The sequence below is a fragment of the Myotis lucifugus genome, unplaced genomic scaffold (assembly GCF_000147115.1).
Source record: "Myotis lucifugus unplaced genomic scaffold, Myoluc2.0 scaffold_31, whole genome shotgun sequence".
Lineage (NCBI taxonomy): Eukaryota > Metazoa > Chordata > Mammalia > Chiroptera > Vespertilionidae > Myotis > Myotis lucifugus.
Window position 1 is genome coordinate 2,748,161 of NW_005871079.1, and position 21,093 is coordinate 2,769,253.

The window sequence follows — 21,093 nt, forward strand, 5'->3', positions numbered from 1 at the left end:
GCCGGAGGAAGCCCATCGATGATTCTCTCTCATCATTGATGTTTCTGTCTCTCCCTCTTTCTTCCTCTCTAAAATCAATAAAGAAATATATTTTAAAAAATAATTTCTATTACATAAACACTTTAAATTATCAGCTGGAAATGACACAAAAATGCATTGTGACTATAGAGCTGTTGATAATATGTGGATATGTGCATCAGTGATAAACCAAGATGAACTAAGTCCTTAAAGTCATTTATATGAAGTCCAAAAACTGAACAGAGTTATAGAAATTAGAGAGCTTGCTACACACAAGTATATATGGCTACTTATTGCTCAGTGTCCTCCTTGTAGCTACAGTTCCCTGGGGCTCTTGGTTACATCCTACAGACAAGACCAGCCTAGAGACATTACCGGATGAATGATGCAAATGAGGGGCTCTTCAAAAAAGAAAACTTGCACCAAAATTTATAAAGGCATTTATATATTCCCACATTGCAAGTCTCTAACTGCTTTCCTGCTAAACCTATGATGCAGGTGTGATATCAATCCACATGAGAGAATAAGAAATCATAACTATTTTTGAGAGGCAGAAGAGGTCTTTGGGGATTTTAGTATCTACATAATTATTAATTAGACTATAAAATCTACAGATATTCCAGGCCTCCACAGGGGTGGATACACAATATGATTTTTTGGATTCACATGCACTTTCCCAGAAAATCTAAGATTCATAGTTTAAACAAATAAAAAAAATTGTGTATACTGTGAATTAGAAATAGCTGAACGAGCGCTGTTTTATGGCTTAACAAGCTATAGAAACAAATTCCCTGTGAGGAATGCACCATTGGCTTTCTCTTTAGATATGAATGAAATGCAGGATGCAGGCAACTGATTCTCTATGACACATTTTTAACACTGAGAAAACCTAATAAGTAAAAATCATAGAAGTTGATAGGTCTCCTTCCACCCTTTATCAAGTTGTTTACAACGGACAGTTTACCATTTACTTGAATTCAGTATGACAATCAGGCCCCACCAACAGTGAACTCCACACATGTACACAACACTGTTGCCTTTATCTGCTACCCTTATGGACAGAAACATGTTACATGAATGAATTTTCCAGCTAAGTGAGATGATCGAGTTCCAACACGCTCATATTAATGGATCTTAATAAAAGTATTTCTGAGCTGCTGATGTTTCCAAATGCCTTTGCTAAACATAATTTTATCTTTCTCAGGCTTTATTGTGACATTTATTTCTAAATTTACTACGGGGGGGCTGTCCTCCTTGATGGACTCTTGACCACACCCTCCATCCCTGCCCCAGTGCCTGGTTTCACTCATTATGTTAATGTGAACGTCCCTACTCCCTGCGAGCTCCACATATGCAGGGCCAAGTCTGTTCGGCTTCCCCAGTATCTCCAGTGCTCAGTACTGTGTCAGGCACATAGAAAATCCGTAAATGTTTGTCCAGCAAATGTGGAAATGAATTAATGATTAAACGAATGGATCGAGTGGGAGGGCAGGAAAATCTTTGCAAAAGCAAGTGACTGAGATTTTCTAGTATGGATAGTATGTGTGGCATCTCTGCTTATATTTTGACTTTTACCTTGTTACCTACATCTCAGGCTGAAAATCTGTCCCATCTTCTCATACTTCTTTAAACTGTAACTCCAGGTCTCAAATCAGCCCTTCATTCTTTTTTTTTCTTAACTAACATTTTTATGGCACCAGATTCCAGCTGGAAATTGGCCCCCTAACTCTCTCCCCAGGACCACTGCTCAAGTGTGCCCTAGGCACTTAGTAAACTTTCCAAGGGCAACATCTCAATTGTCTCCCAAAAAGTCACTGCTTCGCCCAGTTTGACCTCTTCATCTTGCCAACACACACAGCAGCTGACCTTGTCATTGACTCACCAGGAACATTTGTTGTCCAATGGCAGCTGTCACTTCTGGCCACTCTGATGGAGAGAAGGGATCCCTGCTTTCACCCTGTAATGTTTACACCCAAGGATGGGTTTCAGGGATTTACCTATTTTTCAATTGTGTAACTGAGAGTAGTAATTTTGAAGAAGGCTTGCTTGAAGGTTTAGGCATATTGGAAAGGACCACATATACACACACACACACACACACACACACACACACACACACACACCAGAAAATCATGTCCTGTCATTTCCTGCCTGGCCCACACTGTCCCAGGAACTCATCCACTCTCTGTGAACAGGCGCGGTTCTTCCATCCTGTACCCACAGCACTGTTCCAGTCCCCACTAGAACTGTTCACTCCAGCTTTTGCAAACTCTGAGGCTAGTAAAACAAAGAAACCTTCTCACAGTCCCAGAGAGATGTGGTTTAGCTTCTGACCCTTGCCCCAGATATAATTCTGGATCTTCACTTCCTACAGTAGGATTCAACTTTACCAAGGATGACAAAAGTAAAAACTTTAACTTCATTCAGGGCTAACCTTAGGACCTAATGGGGGGAAAGCCTGATCTTATAATATAACAGATATTCATTGTTGTTTTCCAAAATCTGGGCCATTTATCCTTCTTTATCTTCCCTGTGTTATGCTAAAATTAGAGAAACAAGCATTCATCTTGATTTGTTGCAGTTCTCTCAAGGTACTGCTGTTTCACTGCCAAAGACAAAAGCCATAAAGTCTTTGAATATCTTCTGTGTGTCAGGCAATGTAGTATGCATTTTGAAATGATTAATTTTGACACAAACCATGGACTAGGGATGAATATCTTTTTACAGAAAAGAGGCTCAGAAAGATAAATAATATAGCCAAGATCACTCTGCTGAAAAGAATTTAATCTAGGATGAAAATCTCTATCGAACTCAATTCAGAGCTTGTATAGTTTCCATGATGGCAGTGGCTTCAGAGTATATTCCTTAATTCAAAGGAAATTTGTATGGCATCTGAACATGTAAAATTGTTCTCCTAGTTGAAGTAAGGATGAAGAGTTTAGAAGTTTGCCTCTTTGTCTGCGCCCCCCCAGCCCCCCCAGAAATCTAAAGGCGATATATATCAATCAGCAGGATGGATCTATGAAATCAGCTACTTTTATAAGAAGTAATTGAAATATGTTCCCTTCAGGAAATCAATTTCAGATAGATTAAATACCTAAATGAGAAAAACTAAACGTTGAAATGTTTAGAAGAAAATGTTTAGAACAGTAAGAAAAGATTTTTAAGCAAAATACAGAACATAACAATTCACAAGAAAAATCTTCATCCATTTTACTGCATTGAAATTTAAAATTTCTGCTCAATAAAAGGCTCAATAAACAAAAGTAAAAACAAGCCATGGAGTAGGAAAGAATATTGGCAAAACCTGTAACAGAAAACAAAGTAGTATCCAGAATTAAAAAGAATTTATTCAAATCAATATGAAAAAGATAATCGGCAGTTCCCCTCTTCAAAACAGGCAAAGTTTATGAACAGGCAGAAACATGAAGAGCCAACAAACATGAAATGTTACCCACCTTAGTAATAAAGTACGTATTAAATCAAACTAAAATACCATTTCACACATAGGAAACTGGTAACATTTTAAAAGTCTGACAATACAAATGCTGGTGAGTATTTGGAGAAATGAGAATATGCACTCTTGTTTGCAGTGTAAGTGGTAAAACCAATATAAAATTTGGAAATTTTTAATAAACCATTTGGAAATTTTTATTAAACTTGAAGATGCACATTCATAAGAAAGCACACATTGCTCACTATAGCTTTTGTGGTGTTATTTTTGGAATACTAAAAAATTGGAGACAACTGAATGTTCATAAACAACATACTAGATAAATGTAATTATGTTGTAGTCATATAATGGAATGTTCTACACTAGTATAAACAAATATACTAGTGTAACATGAATTTACATGGCTAAAACTCTAAATCATGTTTAGCAAAAAAAGAGTGCCTCATAGCCGAAACCGGTTTGGCTGCCGAAACCGGTTTGGCTCAGTGGATAGAGCGTCGGCCTGCGGACTGAAGGGTCCCAGGTTCGATTCCGGTCAGGGGCATGTACCTGGGTTGCGGGCACATCCCCAGTAGGAGGTGTGCAGGAGGCAGCTGATCGATGTTTCTCTCTCATCGATGTTTCTGACTCTCTATCTCTCTCCCTTCCTCTCTGTAAAAAATCAATAAAATATATATATAAAAAAAAGAGTGCCTCACAGGAGTGCATGTGCTGAAGACATTATTTATATAAATATTTTTAATAAATGAAAAGTACTGCTGTGGATACATGCATATACATATATATGTGTATATCAGTATTTATGTATATACATATATATATATATATATATATATAGTCACAGCATAAACACATACATGGGAATAACAAACACAAAATTCGCTATTCTGTGAATCATGCATGTATGCTTTCATTGATTTTGTTCAAATAGATACTTTTCAAAAGTAGACATACAGAAAGCCAAGAGACATATGAAAACATGCTCAAAGTCACTAATCATCCAAGAAATGCAAATCAAAATGACAATGAGGTACCATCTCACATCTGTCAGAATGGCTATCATCAACAAATCAATAAACAAGAGGATGTGGAGAAAAAGGAACCCTCATGCACTGCTGGTGGGAATGCAGACTGGTGCAGCCACTGTGGAAAACAGTATGGAGTTTCCTCAAAAAATTAAAAATGGAGCTCCCATTTGACCCGGTAATCCCACTTCTAGGAATATATCCTAAGAAAACAGAAACAACAATCAGAAAGGATATATGCACCCCTATGTTCATAGCAGTACAATTTACAATAGCTAAGATTTAGAAACAGCCTAAGTGCCCATCAGCAGATGAGTGGATTAAAAAACTGTAGTACATCTACACGATAGAATACTACGCTGATGTAAAAAGAAAGAACTTAAGATTTGAAACAGCATGGATGGACTTGGAGAGCATTATGCTAAGTGAAATAAGCCAGTCAGAGAAAGATAAATATCACATGATCTCACTCATTTGTGGAATGTAATGAACAACATAAACTGATGAACAAAAATAGATCCAGAGACAGAGAAGAATGGAACAGACTGTCAAACTTCACAGGGAAGGCGGGGGTGGGAGGGAGGGAAGGGTAAGAGATCAACCAAAGGACTTGTATGCATGCATATAAGCATAACCAATGGACACAGACACTAGGGGGGTGAGGGCATGTGCTAGGGGGTGGGGGTGGCTGGGGAGAGGTCAATGGGGGAAAAAGGAGACTTATGTAATACTATATGTAATACTTTAAACAATAAAGAATTTATATATATGCTGACATGAAAAGTATATTACATGTAAATAGAATGCTGACCAAAAATTATTTTTTAAAAATTTCAGTTTAGGTTTATGCTCTATAGTATTGCATTCATTTGAGCTTATAAATTCCTTCTACTTCTGTGAACTCATATAAAAGATGAAGAAAAGTTTAAGGATGGCAAGAATCATAAAATTCAAGGGTTTGGTCTAGACTCTAGAGAGAAGTGAATCTTCAACTAGACAAACTGAGTTAAAACATGAGGTATGCGAGTTCTGAGTTATTTAAATTAAAACAAAAGCTGACAACAGAGAACAAGGAAAGAGAAAAAAACTGTATAAAATGTTAAAAGTCTGGGATTATTCATTGATTGGTTAAGAAGCTCTACACACCTACATAACACCTTATTTCATTTTTAATGAATGTTTTTAGGTGCCTACTATAAGCCAGGACTTTAGATGCCAAACATAAAAAAATGACTAAAATATGACTCCTAACTTTAGAAGCTCTTTAAAGGTAGAGGCAAATAATGATGTTTGTGTGTGTGTGTGTGTGTGTGTGTGTGTGTGTGTGTGTGTGTGTGTACTCTCTGTTTGTGAAACGTTTTTAACAGGTTGAATGCTTTTTTTGGAGCAAGTATATATTTGTGTAGTTCTGCCAATACCTCTTTACCTCTTTGCACAGCTGGTCCCTCTGCTAAGGAGTTTTTATTCTTTGACTCTTCTGAGCCAGCTTGGCCTGTTTTGTACTATTTCCTTCACTGGGTTTCAGGTCTCTTACTGTTATGCCTGACCTTTTGACTGTCAGTGGTCTAGAATTCCCAAGGGGTTTTGCCATCTCAGAGGAGGTGAGAGCAGAGCAGATTAGAAATTCAGCACCTTGGGAAGAGAGTTTGACACCCTCGGAGGATAGAAGGTTTCAGCAGTGCCTGCTTAGCTTCTTCAGTGTCTGGAATGTGAAGTCATTCAACATGTACTCAGATGACTCATTCCCACTGAAAATATTTATTGGCAATCCACTTCATCGGGCTTCTGTGGGCAACGGAACAGTATTGTGTATAAAGGCTTTTCCAAAGTTTAAGGTGCTTTGGGCGGTGAAGTGGTTTTACAAGATGATCTCTTTTTAGTTAATATTTTTACTCTACTTATTGCAGCAAATTGGGAAAGGCAGTCAAGTACATGAAAACTCCTCTTTGGAACAAGAGCAATAATGGCTTTTGGTTTTGAAATAAGAATCAAAGGTGGTGTTTTTCCCAGGCTATTGGGCAAGATAAATATGAACCCAATTATTTTAGATATGAAAAGCTGCTGTTTGCTTTTTAGTTAAAAAATTGTATAAATCTTCCCTCCATTTAAAGAAAGTTAACTTGCTCACTTCTCCTTCCCACTGCTTTCTGCTCTATCCTACAAACAAAAGTTTGTCAGGGAACTTTTTATTAAAATATACACACAGAAAATGCACAAAACAGAAGTTTAAAATGACGAATTTTTACAAACTGAACACCATCAACATCCCATAACCCACCCTCTGCCCATCTTTTCATGACCACTTTCAGTCTCCAATCTCTGTGCCCCAGGGATGACTGTTTTCCTGACCTCCAATGCCATAGTTTGGTCTGTCTGTTTTGAATTTTAAATAAGGGAATGAAACAGTATGTACTCTTTTGTGCTTGGCTTCTTTTGTAACACGTTGTGCTTGTAAGATTTATCCACATTCTATTTGCAAGATCGATCCACATTGTGCATAATTATATTTCACTCATTCTCATTGCGCTGCTACGAACATCCCAGTGCCCATTTTTTTGGTGAATGTACGTCCATCTTTCTGTTCGCCATGTAAATGTCAGACTGGAATTGCTGGGTCATGAAACATTCACATGTTTAACTTTAGAACTTCCAACTGGTTTTTCAGCATGGCTGTACCAATTGATGGTTTCACAAGCAAGGTAAAAGGGTTCTCTTGTTTTTTCCACATCCTTTTCAACAGCTGGTATTTTCTGTGTTATTTTCTGCATTTTTGTTTTAGCCGCTGTGATGGCAAACATGCCCTCATTAAAGAGACAGATGGTCAGAAACATCCCTGGCCTATTACCTTATGTGAACTTGGTTTTGGCAATGTTACTTAGCTCATTCTCTCCTAATGAAATGAATCTAGGACAAGACCGGGTGTATTCGTCCAGCGAAGTCCTTCAAAAGTGGATGATCTCCCAACCCTCTGCTCCCGCCCCTCAAATGCTACAAATGATCTTACCTCACAGTTACCATGGCCTCCCGAGAAAGCAGTTTTTGCCAAGACAATCTTTTTCTAATTTCCTTGGGAAGATACGCTATAGAATTAATAAAAACAATTTTTGCCTTCAAAATATATCCCAGTTATTACAATGTCTATGTTTTGTTCATAGTTTAGGGGTGATCTAGAAGTGGTTATTTATATCTGTCTTGTGTGGTGTGTGTCTGTTATTTTTTTTTTATTTTCAGAATTCAATTTTTCATTACAACAGCTGAGATTAAAAAACAGGATGTTCTCTCTATTATCACATTTCTAGAATTCCTTCTTGGTCAAAAGTGTCTCTTGACCCTTCCAAACTTTTGTCTTTCTGAGGAGAAAAGAAAATCCTGGGGAGAACACTTTGAAATCTTATTTATTATTTTCCATTGCTTTTGTGTTTCATTTGCTCTATTTCACTCTATGTATTTTTCAACTAATACCATTCTGTACATTATTTATTTATTTATTTATTTTAAAATAAAGAATTGGAGTAATATTAGCAAGGTATTACTGGCAATAAAAAATCTTAAGTTTTAATAGTAAAATTCTTCCAATTTTTGATTGAGAAAGTTTGAAATTCCTCTTTCAGCTGTTATGAACTCCAAAAGTGGATTTTATATACAATGATCCTTTAATAAGTAGTCTCTAAGAAAATAGAACCTTTTCTACACTTAATTTATAGACACAGTTGAATTTATAACTTCATTTTGTTTATAGTATCTTTTGCCATGCAAATATATGTAATTTTTAAGCTGCCAAATATAGTTTTTTCCTTTATGGTTTTTGAAATTCCTGTCATACTTAGGAAAGTCCCACCCTGGATTTCTATTAATAGCCCCTTACATTTTCTTCCAATATCCTATCTAATAAAAGGGTAATATGCAAATTGTCCCCTCTACTGGGAGTTAGTTCAACTGAGAGTTCGACCTGGAGTATGACCAGGGGCGGGGCCAGCTGGCCGGCCAACCATCTTAGGCCCCTCCCCCCAGCTGGCCTGGCCCAATTGGCCCTGATCAGGGCCAGCCAGCTGGACCAACCCATGCACAAATTCATGCACTGGGCCTCTAGTTTTTCTTATAAAAAAATGATATTCAATTCTGTTTGCTTCTGGATGGATAATCAATCATATCAACACTTTATTAAACTAACCACTTTTTTTCACTAAGTTAGATTACCCCTCCCCCCCCCATGTAATGATCTTTCTGTGGGTGCTCAACCATATGTGACTAATTATTTATCTAGTTCTGTGCCAATATCATACACTTTTGACTACAGTGACTTTTTTGTTATCTATTTGGAAGTCTCCTACTTAGCCTTCTTAATTGCTATTCAATGTTCATAAATTTTTGGCTATTCTTAGAGATTCATAACATTCCAGAATCACTTTATACACTTCTTTTGGGTTTCATAACTTAGCTTTTATGTCTTATACTAATCTTGCTATATTTTGTTCTCAGAATTGTATTGTTTTATCTCTATTATAGACAGATATGTCCTTTACACTTTAGTTTCAAATTTATTACTATTAGGGTAGAGGAAAAGCTATTGATTTTCAGAAGGTGTCCAGTCAGAGTTAATCTTAGGATTTTTCAGGAGCTACTGGGAAGGGATACTCACCATTTCTCCTATTTCCATTTGGTTTAGGTAGATCTTATTTTTCTTTTTTTTATTAAATAAGGTGGATATGGAAATTTGAATTTGATTCTCTCAGCTGATACTCTTGCTGGGAATCTCCAGAAAAATGCCAGGTTACACTCTGCTACTATCATGAGAAAAAAATTAATGTAGAATTGAACCTAAAAGAGTGCTTAAATGTTATCAAAGATGTGTAGGCTGAAGCTGAGATTGCTTCATTTAGAGTTGAGTTTTAAGAGATACTAATACAATAAAAAATAGGGGGAGTCTAAGTACAAAATTGTAAATATAAAGTAATCCAGTTTTGTAAAATGATGATGAGGCATACCTATGTTTTATTGCCTGTACAATATAAATTTGTAGAATTTAGAAATTCACTTGACAATCACAATTTTATTCAAGAAAATGTTGTTAATTAAAAACCAACACTAATTATAATATCAATAGCATAATTATGCTCTTTCACTTAAAGAAAACATTGCCTGAACCCACTATGGTGTTTCTGAGGTTTCTTTTTCTATCCATCTTGTTTATTCAGCTGACTTATTTTTTTTTTTTTTTCATTATTGGCTTCCTAGCAAATCATTGCACAACTCATATTTTGTTTGTGTTTCCCTTTTAAAATGGCATTGAGGCCAATCCACAGCTTACAAATAATTGACTATATTTGAAATTATATTTAGGGGATACCTTTGCTTTCTGTTGAAAAATGGTTGAGACTCAAATAGGATTAGGACTTTTTATCACTCTGAGTTTCAAAACATAATTTCTGTATCATTTATTAATTCCCTTATTTGTACTTTCATTTCACTTCATAAATGTTTAATTGTGACTATGGTCCAGGCACTTTACCAGACACAGCAGAAGCATATCAGAAAAAATAGCCAAAATCTTTGACAAAATCAGTGTAGGAAAATATAACTATTGTGTTTCAACAGACAATTATACATTTTCTCTTGCACACTTTTTTAATTTTTCAAATTCTAGGGCAAAACCAGAAGAGAGATAATGGTGGTAGACCAGGGAACTTCCAGTGAGAAGTGGTTAAACTCTGGATATATTTTGAAAATAGAAGAAAAGAATTTGCTGGATGTGAAACAGATGGCTTGTATCAGTCATTGTCCCATCAGAAAAGATATGGCACATTAAATTAAGATAATTAGAGGTATCTACACTAATAAAAGACAAAGATGCTAATTGACCATACATTTGCTATGCCCCAAGCCACGCCCACCAGCCAATCAGATCGACTATATGCAAATTAACCCAACCAAGATGGCAACCAGCAGCCACGGAGCTGGAGCAAGCAGGTGGCTTGGTTGCCCGGGTGACGGAGGAAGCCAAGCTTCCCGCCTGCCCTGAGCTGGCTGTGGCCTCCACTCATGGCAACAAAGTTTCAATTATAGAAGACAAATAAATCCCAGATACCTGCTTCCAGCCAGCCTCCACTGGGAGCTTGGGTGGCTGGGGGCCGTGGCCAGCCTGCAAACAGCCATCAGCTCCTCACCCAGGCTGGCCACACCCTCATGGGGTGAGGGTCCCCGCTGGGGGGCTTAGCCAGCCTGAAAATGGCCCTCAGCCTCTCACCCAGGCTGGCCAGGCACCCCAGTGGGGACCCCTACACTGAAGGGGCTGTGGCCAGCCTGCAAACAGCCATCAGGCCCTCACCCAGGCTGGCCAGGCACCCCAGGGGGGACCCTTACCTTGAAGGGGCTGTGGCCAGCCTGCAAACAGCCATCAGCCCCTCACCCAGGCTGGCCAGGCATTCCTATATAATAAAAGGGTAATATGCAAATTGACCCTAACAGCAGAACAACTGGGAATGGCTGGTCACTATGACACACACTGACCACCAGGGGGCAGATGTTCAATGCAGGAGCTGCCACCTGGTGGTCAGTGCGCTCCCACAGGGGGAGCTCTGCTCAGCCACAAGCCAGGCTGATGGCTGCCAGTACAGCGGTGGTGGTGGGAGCCTCTCCTGCCTCCTCAGCAGCGATAAGGATGTCCGACTTCAGCTTAGGCCTGCTCCCCGCTGGCAAGTGGACATCCCCCAAGGGCTCCCGGGCTGCCAGAGGGATGTCTGACTGCCAGCTTAGGCCCAATCCCCCAGGGAGCGGGCCTAAGCCAGCAGGTGGACATCCCCCGAGGGGTCCCAGACTGCGAGAGGGCACAGACGGGCTGAGGGACCCCCCTAAGTGCACAAATTTTTGTGCACCGGGCCTCTAGTTTTTAATAAAAGAATTATTTAGAAAGATGTGGGCAAGGTATAAGGAACCCCACAGAACAGTACAATGCCCTGAAGAATGAAGAGAAAATGTAGGTATTCAAATTTAGAAGCTGAAAGTTTAGTATATCAAAACAAAAACCCGTGTTCAGTGGAATTAAGACCAGCCTTAAGGAAAGCATCCAGCTCAAAGCTACCCCATAAGGACATAGACAAGGGGATCAATACTTTGACTTCACTCTCCTCCCTCCCTCCAATCTTCAGCAAAGGCTCCCCATTAACTGGAACCAAGTGCAAGACAAAGGACAGGGAGAACCTTGGTTTAGTTTTCATCTTATGGCACAGGTCAGCTTTCATTGTCATTAATCAAAGTATAGAAGGGTGAGGAATGGGCCTAGGGGACAATGGGAGATATTCAGGATGACTCTATAGCAGCGATTTTGAACTGGTGTGTGGAAAGAATTTGTGAAACATGCAATACCTGACTATTTAGTCAGGGGCACTGACCTCTTTTCCTTTAGATTGTCAAATAAAAAAGTGACAACAGCCAACACAACAATAGCTATCCAGTGTGAATGAATCAAAATTATACCTATATTTTTTGTCAGATCAGCAAAATATATATATATATAAAATGTATTCTTCGGTGTCCTGCAGAATTTTAGTAATTAGTTTGTGTGTGCCATCAGATGAAAAGGTTGAAAATCACTGCTCTACAGACTTGGGTTGAATAAATAGAACTGCAAGAAGATGTGTGTGTGTGTGTGTGTGTGTGTGTGTGTGTGTAAAAAGGGATAGATTGAAAGAAATCAAAATTCAGTTTTCAACAACAAAGTTATAAAATTGCAAATTGACAGTAGATGTGAATTTTTAATATGTATGTCAGGAGTACACAGGAGAAGATGGACTGAAGATGTAATATTAGGAATTTTAAGGAGGTAGTTGCTATTTATACCCTTGGAACTAGATGAAATTACCTAGGCAATGAGCATAGATAGAGAAGAACTTATGCAAATAATAAAAAGGAATCAGCAAAGGAGACAGCGAAAAATTTTTTTTAAAGGAGTGAGTCATTAGTTATGTCAAAACTTTTAATAGTGGTAGCAAGATGATTACTGAGAAATAACATTAAATTTTTCAGTGTAGAAGTCATTAAATAACCTTGAAATATTAGTGTAGGAAAAAAATGTGTTTCAGTAGACAACTGCATTTCCTGACCTTCTGGGTTATCAGATTTTAGTCCAGTTCATTGTGTTTGAGCTATGTTGCAACTCTTCGTAAATGTAGGTAACTAATAAGTAAATTCTGACTTGCCTGGCAGCATTTAATTGACATTTTTTGTATAGTTTGGTAGTGACAATGGAGTATGGAAAAAAACCCACAGTTTTGTCTCCATTGCAATTCATTTTGTAAATGAAAGTTCCACAGGACTCTTCTGAGGAATAAAAGAGAGTTTTATTGTAATATGATTTGCAAATTGGAGAATGAGAAGCCTTTTTGGCATGAACCAAAGACTCACTCTAGGGTAGGAAGGATATGGAAAGGGTTTAAAGGCAAGAGTTGTGAGGTGGAGTTGCTGGGAAAACAAGACCATAAACTTGCATTATTCATTATTCATTGGTGGGAGTAACTGGATTTTGAGGGTTCTGCTGACTCAGTGGTCAGGAACTGGGGTAGTGAGATGAGAACAATGGGTAGTTTTGTTTGATGCCCGGTCAGCAGGTAGAGTCACGGTGAGGATATAGAAGAGGGCTAGGTAGAGAGGGACAGGATTATGGGGGCTGGGAACTGGAGCATTCAGATGCAGGCAGAATACAACTTGCTGACCGCGCCCTGTTCTGAGAAAAACCACAGAGACAGACAGAATGACCTAGAACTAGACCCAGCTGGGCGGGGAAAGAGGGCACGTGCTGGAGCCTTGAGCTTTAAAATGAAGGCCTGGGGTGGAGGTGGGCTGGAGGGGGGTCAATGGGGGGAAAAGAGGACATATGTAATACTTTCAACAATAAAGATTAAATAAAATAAAATAAAATAAAATAAAATAAAATAAAATAAAATAAAATAAAATGTATGGATGTTACTAAGACAGGCAGATTGCAAATCCCAAGGAGGTTACTAAGGCAGAATTCTTTGAAAGGACCAATCAGAAGCTAGCAAGGCATGTATCTACCCCTAGACAAAAAAAGCAGGCTGTTTTCTCTCTCTCCCTCTCTCTGGTGCCTGGGTTCCTGGTTTCTGTGGTGGGGGATGTGCTCCCCTGTGCCCACGTGGCTTATGGCCATCTGGGACTGCACACATGGACGAATGGACTTTAATTAGCTTGGATGCTGAACTACATCCAACTGCAATATGGAATGAAGCTCTGGACACTGGCCTGCTTTTGAAACCCCAGCTGCACCTTTTCCAGGACTGGCTTCTCTCACTAAACTTTACATCTGCCAACCGTTTGTCTGCAAACTCATTTTTTTATTTTGAGAGGTTGGAACTCAGACCCGAACAGAAATTTTGGCATCAACTGGATGTGGCCAACAGTTGAAGTCATAAGACATGGTTAGGAGGGAAGGGGGTGGCAGGCAGGGGCCAATACCTCAGTTTCCCTTGGAGTCTGCAAAATAAACTAGTAAAACAAGTTTTGTAGGGAAATGGACAATGCAAAGAATGCAGTTCTTCAGGTAGACAGGGTAAGAGTTTAAACTGCAAAATGGTTTAATCACTAGAGCAGGGTCAGAGACCAGATGGAAGAAGGTTCCATGTGTTTGGTCACAAAATTATGATATTAGAATTCTCTATTGCAACATTCCATTATTCCTTAGAAATGTGTGTTTTGGCCTTTCTCTGAACCGGTTATAATAATCCTTGGTTCTTTCTGTTTAAGAGAAAACCACAGGCCCAAATGGTGTCATTGGTGCTAAAGCCCATGATACTAAAGCTAGATTTAATACCTGAGGCTAATTGCTATTTCTATCCCCAAAATATAATTTTAATCAACCATTCTGGTACCTCACCATAGAAAGAAGATGCAATCTGCACGATAAAAGGTCTTGACATTCCCTTCTTCCCAAAATATGTCTTGGTCTGAAAATAATATTTTATTTTGTCCCATAAAATAAAAGCTTCTTCCTATAAAAACCTTACATTTTGGACAACTCTTGTGAAAGGTTAACATGGTGGTACATGGGAAGGCTGAATAGCCATCTCAGACAATGGATAAAACATTAAATTTATTTAAGGAAAGGGGGTGGGGGATGGGATATCCTTTGCACAGAATCTCAAGGCAAGGGGACATTGGGTCGATGAAGGAGCTGGAATTTCATCCTTATTTGCAGTCACTAGCGGGAAGCTGTTGTCCTCAGTGGGTCTGGGGGCTGAGTCCATGGGCTTGGAATATGGATGGAATGAGGATGGATGAGGATGGAATGCAGGTGTGCGATCAGGTGTCTTCAGGACAGTTTCCATTCCTTACATGGTGTAATTCCTGGTATCTAGCAAGTTTTCCTGGTCTTTTGTTCTCATGTGGCAGGAAGCTTACATATGGCCCTTAAGGACTAACCCCTCGGGAACACCCTTTTGGTTGCTGGATTGAAGCTGCTTGATTCATGAATCCCTTAGTACAGTAAATTAGGTCTTTAAATTGCCTCGGTTGAAAGTTTGTTGTCTAACATCTCATATGAATAAAATTCATTCTTTACTACGTATTCATTTCATATTACATAAGAGTCAAGATTTTACTTTTTTCTGAACATTATCTTTTAATGTTAGTTTTGGTGTAGGGATGTGGGCAAAAGGCTGACTCAAGTGTGTTTAATGGAAAGCAGGATCAAGATAGCCGATTTGGTATTCAGAAAAATCTTTTTTGGTGAAGCACATTGAAAAATGTCAATACAATTCAACAATCATCTTTTTCAAGCATGAGAGGCGAGGAGAGGCTTGACACGATGAGAAAGCAATCCAGAGAGGTGAGTACTGCACCCACTCTTGGGACATGAAACAAAGTCTGAGACCAGAACGGGTGGGAGGGAGGACCCCATAGAATAATGCTGGGGTTCTTCAAAGGGCAAACCTCCAGGGAAAACACCTTCCTTTCCTTTAAAAAGGAGATGGTGAATGTACTTGCCCGTTTGGCCTTAGCTCCAGTTGAGGCAGAATGAAAGAAGCAAAAGTTAACCACTGAGGATTTCGACCACAAGCTACACACACCTTCTTTGTTTAAGGAACTGAAATAAGGCAGGTTTGGGGAGAATTTAATGAGCTAAAGGAGTAGGTTCTTGTCTCTGTTCTTATTCTTCACCTCCTTGTTACCCTGACACAGAAAGTTGCAAATGCTAACTTCTCTATTTCATGGCATCGCTCAGCTATGAGGGTGTTTTTTGACTCACATTATGAGAGCCCAAACCTGACTCGTTGTTGCAGTGCACACATGCAGGTAACAAGAATAAGAAAATCCACAGATCCTACTCCTCTCCAATTCCCATCTCACAAGAATTGGTTTGTTACATAATGATGATACTTAAATTTTTATTTTCTCATTTGATCCACTAGTCAGTATGTTTCCCCAGGCAAGAACATTAAAAAAAGAAAAATAGTTTTTATTTCCTCTCCTCACATTTTTTATTTTCTTTGAAACATTATTTTCCTTTGTTGAGAGGGATAGTTAGTTACATTGATAATAAATCTCAAAATGGGAAACCAAACGTGAACTAAAAATCTTACTCCATAATCTCAGAAAGAATATTTATTTTAAAAAAAACGTAAATGTTTCTCTGAGGTCCGACCCCATGATAATTCATTCTGAATCGACGTGGGTCCTCTCTCACTCACATCTGTCTTATGAAAAACAAGGCATTCTGGGGAAGCCTTTCGATCTTTCACTCATCGGTTACCTCTGAGACACCCTGTCTTGGCTTCTAAGGGTTACTGAAATCTGAGAGCCTTGAGTTTCTGCTGGGAAATTTCCAGATCTTCCTTCCCATTCCCAATTTCCTGGAGGATGCCTCCCCTCCCTCCTCCTCTTCTCCACAAAGTGCTTATCTCCTTTTCTCCTTCCAGGCATCATTCCTTCCAGTAATACCAGGAAAACAATTATCTTTCCTGTCCTACAGCAAAAGCCTCCTAGGAGGCAAGAGTGTGCAACAGGTAAGTGGGAAAAAGTGCACTGAGGACAAAAGACAAATTAATATCTCAACCCATTATGCTGTCTCACAGCTTTTACGGGAGTACCCTTCCCTCATAACCAGAAATACCTGATAAAGGAGGAAAAGGCCCAGCACTAACATACCAGCCAATCTTCGGGTGACTGAGGAGTGCCCTAATCCTCCCATCAGTGGCCTAACCTTCATAATCTTATTAGTGTACAACCACAGTGTTTCATTCCTGAAATCTGAAACCGGAAGAAGGAAGGAAATTCAAATTACAAATGTCCCCACACATCTATTTAAAAATTATGCTTTGCTACACATGCAGATGCTTATGTTTCCTGACAATCTTTCTAAACCCTTTACCCAGCTGTGGCCTTCAGGACATTCAAGAAATGAAATCATCTCTTGACTTCCATAGGCAGATGAGACTCAAATGGAAAGACCTTGCCAGGAACAACATAGGGAGATGAATGTTGCTTCTGCTAAGAAACCAATGGAGAGTTGTGTTTACTTTTTATAAATGCCAGTCAAATATTCATTTATAATTAAAGTTATAGTACTGAAAAATTACAATCATTTCTCAACATACTAGAAAGTCTATTGTGTAGCATCATGGATTACACACAGATGACACTTTAATGAATCTGTGTTTCTTGGAGACTAAATCTGGCAGAAATGGAATGGCTGTTAGTTCTATCAGGACTTTAGTTTCTTGGGGAGGTATAATTGTACTAATTAGTTGAGATATGTAGAAGTTTGTTTTTAAACTGTTGGTGTTTTGTTTTTATTTTTTTAATATGTTTTTATTGATTTGAGAGAGAGAGAGGGAGCGGGAGAGAAAGGTCATTGAGAAGAGAAAAGTTGCCCCCTACTGGGGATCGAGCCGGCAACCCAGGCATATGCCCTGACCTAGAATGGAACCTGAAACCTCTCCAGGCACAGGCCAATGCTCCACCATGGGCCAGGGCCTGTCTGTGTGTTTTCAACTAAAAGCATATTACATTGAAATGTTATTGTTCTCATTTTTGTATGTCAGTCTGAGAAATAGATTGGGGAAGTGAGCCTCCATACAGCTCCTTTCATGTCGCATTTATTATGTGGAACTGAGAATGTCTGTGCACTTATGAAGTGGCCACGGAGAGCATCTCTTACAAATAGGGATCTAAACCTCAGAGGAAAGTACTGAGAGGATCGTAATGCATGTTGGCATTCCAGCATTTCCTCACAACAGCACCATTTTCCAAACAGTCTCTTTTTTAATAATATGGCTAAAGATATAATTTAACTTAATGCTCAACACAGTATTTGATTGGCTGTGGGTTATTTTTGTTTTGTTCTGTTTGTTTTTTTTTTTTTTGTATGTGGAGAAAAGGAACCCAGTCAGCCTTTTTTGGATTAAAATACATATACTCCAGCACCACCTACTGGGAATAGGGTTATAGTGTCCCAAATTACAAGAAATTAAAACACCAATCTGATTCTTTCTCCAAAACTTTCATTTTATCTTCTTGCTTTTTCTCCTTCTTGTATTATTTTATTTCCTGTTGTTCCTCTATTCATTTTCTTTATTTCCTTTTACCTATTAGAAATACTCTGACTTGAGTGTCCTCAGTGGTCTCAGAACTGTCTCTTGCTTCAACAGTGTTTGGACTGAACAGAACCAGGGATACCCCTTCTTCCATCCTCCACGTTTTATCTGCTCACCACCTTGCAAACCACCTTTGAGACCAGCCAACACACCGTTTTGTTTTGTTTTTCTACCTTAATTCCTGATTGCCAAACAACCATGAGATCCCAAATTCGTCAGAATTATTCCACCCAGATGAAGGCTGCGGTCAACCACCTGGCCATCCTGCATCTGCAGGCTGCGAACACCTACCTCTCTCTGGGCTTCTATTTCCACCCTGAAGATGTGGCTCTGGAGCGCGAGTTGGTGGAGAAGAACTGCGTGGGCGCTGAGCTTCTCTTAAAGTTGCAAAAAGCGCGGTGGCTGCACTCTCTTCCCGGACCTGCTGAAGCCTCCCCAAGGTGAGTGGGCAGAACTCAGGGCCATGGAAGCCGCCCTGGCCTTGGAGAGGAACCTGAACCAGGCCCTTTTGGAGCCGCAGGCCCTGGTTCTACCAGCGCAGACCCTCAGCTCTGCGGCCTCCTGGAGAACCACTTCCGGGGTGAGGAGGTGAAACTCATCAAGAAGATGGGCGACACCTGACTCACCTCCGCAGGCTGGCGGCCCCCAGGCTGGGCGGGGCGGGTATCTCTTCGAAAGGCTCCCCCTCAAGTGGACTAGGAGCCTGTGGAGCTCAGAGGCCTTTGAGGGGCCCCTCTGCATCCCCCCTGGTGTCTGGCTTTTACATGAGCTTCTCCCCCAAAACTACCAGCCATTCTGGAGCCCTCTCCCATACATTGGACCAAATGAAACAATAAAGCTTTTTGCAGCAAAAAGAAAGAAAAGAAAAAAGAAAAATACTCTGACTTTTACAATATAATTCTCATAAACATTTGTCTAAAACAAGCACTTTATGATATGAAGACAGACTAAAGATAAGAAAAAAGAGATCCATGACAGATCATATGTCTTTACCTTGCAAAAATATAAGTATAAAATAATGCCTGAATTTTTAACAAAATTTTAATTAGAAATATGTTTATTGATTAAGAAAGGCAATAAAAGGTCATGAACACACAAACACAACTATTGCTAACCTCTGAAAATGTATTAAAGCCAACTTTTGACAAGTCTTAGAAAGTTTTTAATACAGTTGCAAGCTTAAAGTTAAAACAATAATAGTTATAGCTAAAATATATTGGACATACACTTTCAACCAGGAGCTCCCCTAAGATCGCTTTATGGGTCATCTAGTAGCAACTCTGTGATGTAGGTGTTCTTTTTTCCTCATTTTAACATGAGAAGATTGTAACACAGAAGTGTTAACTCATTCAAAGTCACATTAGTAAGTGGGTGAACTGGTTTTCAAAAGCACATTTTAGATGCAGTGTATGTGTTTTTATTTTTAAGGCTTAATTTCTAGGTATTTGACAATTAGCATAATTGAAATCAAATTTTAATCATCCATAGGCATTCCTTTGAAAAGTCCTCTAAGATCTGACTAGTTCAGTTAGGATAACTCTGCTTTGCTTTTAGGTATTATTGTTGTATTCTTCACTTGTTTTCTTTTGTTTTACTTTATTACTGATATCTTAGTTTGCCCATTGACTATTTTTCATGCAATAGTCAGAAAGGATAAAAATAAATATAAAAAGACTTTTTTTTTTCTTGGCCTCATCTTGGGCCATATTCATAAAGTGCGAAAAGAGCCTTTGTGAGAGAATGGGTAGGATGGGGCATGCATGGAGACAGATGGAACAGGCCTGCAGGGTGGAGGAGCCAACACTCCTACTGCCCCACCAGAGTGGAATATTTTACTCTTGCTGAAATTATATTATTTGACTTTGCAAAAGGTTATACACATTTATAGTTTTCTATTGTTGTTTTAATTGGATTTTTTTTTAAACCAGGGAGATTGCATCCTGGTAATATAATTGAAAAATATTTTACCCTTCATTTTTTGTCAGTATTATATTATAAATACAAAGTATTCTATAATCAAGCATAAATGCTTTTTGTATAATAGTATGTTCGATAACATATACAATTATTTTCTTTTAGTAATATAGTTAACTTAGAATTTTCTACAAATGCATTCATCTAGATTTCTGACTTTATATTTTCTCCTTGGGAAGTCACAAAATATTTTCCAATAGAATAAAATGAAATGGTAACTATGTGAGATGATGGATGTAATTTTTGATGGGTATATTAATTAACCGCAGTGTGGTAATTATTTCACAATGTATGCATATAGTAAATTATCATGTTGTAAAACTTAAAAATGTTTTAAATAAATGATGAGAAGAAAAGAAATAGGATCTTTTCCTTTTTATGCACTTGGCACAGAAAATTACAAATAACATTTATTTCCGTTTTGAAGAGTTTGAATGCTACAGTCCAAAATTAAGATCTAGTATGGCATTTAATTAGCTAAATAGATTAGAGAAGCAATTCCCAAATCCCAACAATGTGGAGAATTTGCTTGGAATAAATTATATCTCTTAGATCTGATGTGAACGGACTAAACAGCTTTTTGAGTTTTATTTTATTTGCTTAACCAAGTGGTATCAAGAACTTTGCTTATGGACTATACCATCTAATTTTATTCCAAATTAAGAGGAATTTAGCCTAGTTTACATTTAGTATTGCAAGAGAGAATTCTTTATTGTTTCATTGTTCTACTAGAGGCCCGGTGCATGAAATTCGTGCAAGGAGGTGGAGGTGGTTCCTCAGCCTGGCCTGTGCCTTCTCACATTCCGGGACCCCTCACTTCTAACCATTTGCCGCTTGCTCCTAACTGCTTGTCTGCTCACTCCTTACTGCCCACCTGCTTGTTCCTAACACTCGGCTCACCACTCCTTAGCGCTGCTGAGAGGCGGGAGAGACTCCCACACCGCCACTGTGCTAATAGCCATTAGCCCGGCTTCTCGTTGACAGTGTTCCACCTTGGTAGCACCTGGTCAATCATGGG

At 38.9% G+C, this 21,093-nt stretch overlaps 1 protein-coding gene and 1 pseudogene across 1 annotated transcript in view; both read left to right on the top strand.

Moving 5' to 3' along the window:
• Nucleotides 1-18,234, top strand: part of LOC102419583 (cytochrome P450 1A1-like) — a 31,681-nt gene extending 13,447 nt beyond the window's left edge. The window contains exon 8 of the mRNA XM_006086810.3: nucleotides 18,156-18,234. The gene's annotated coding sequence lies outside the window, so the exon portion shown is untranslated. The remainder of the gene's footprint in view (nucleotides 1-18,155) is intronic.
• A 65-nt stretch (nucleotides 18,235-18,299) lies between these two features.
• LOC102433750 overlaps nucleotides 18,300-21,093 on the top strand; it is a 4,075-nt pseudogene continuing 1,281 nt past the window's right edge.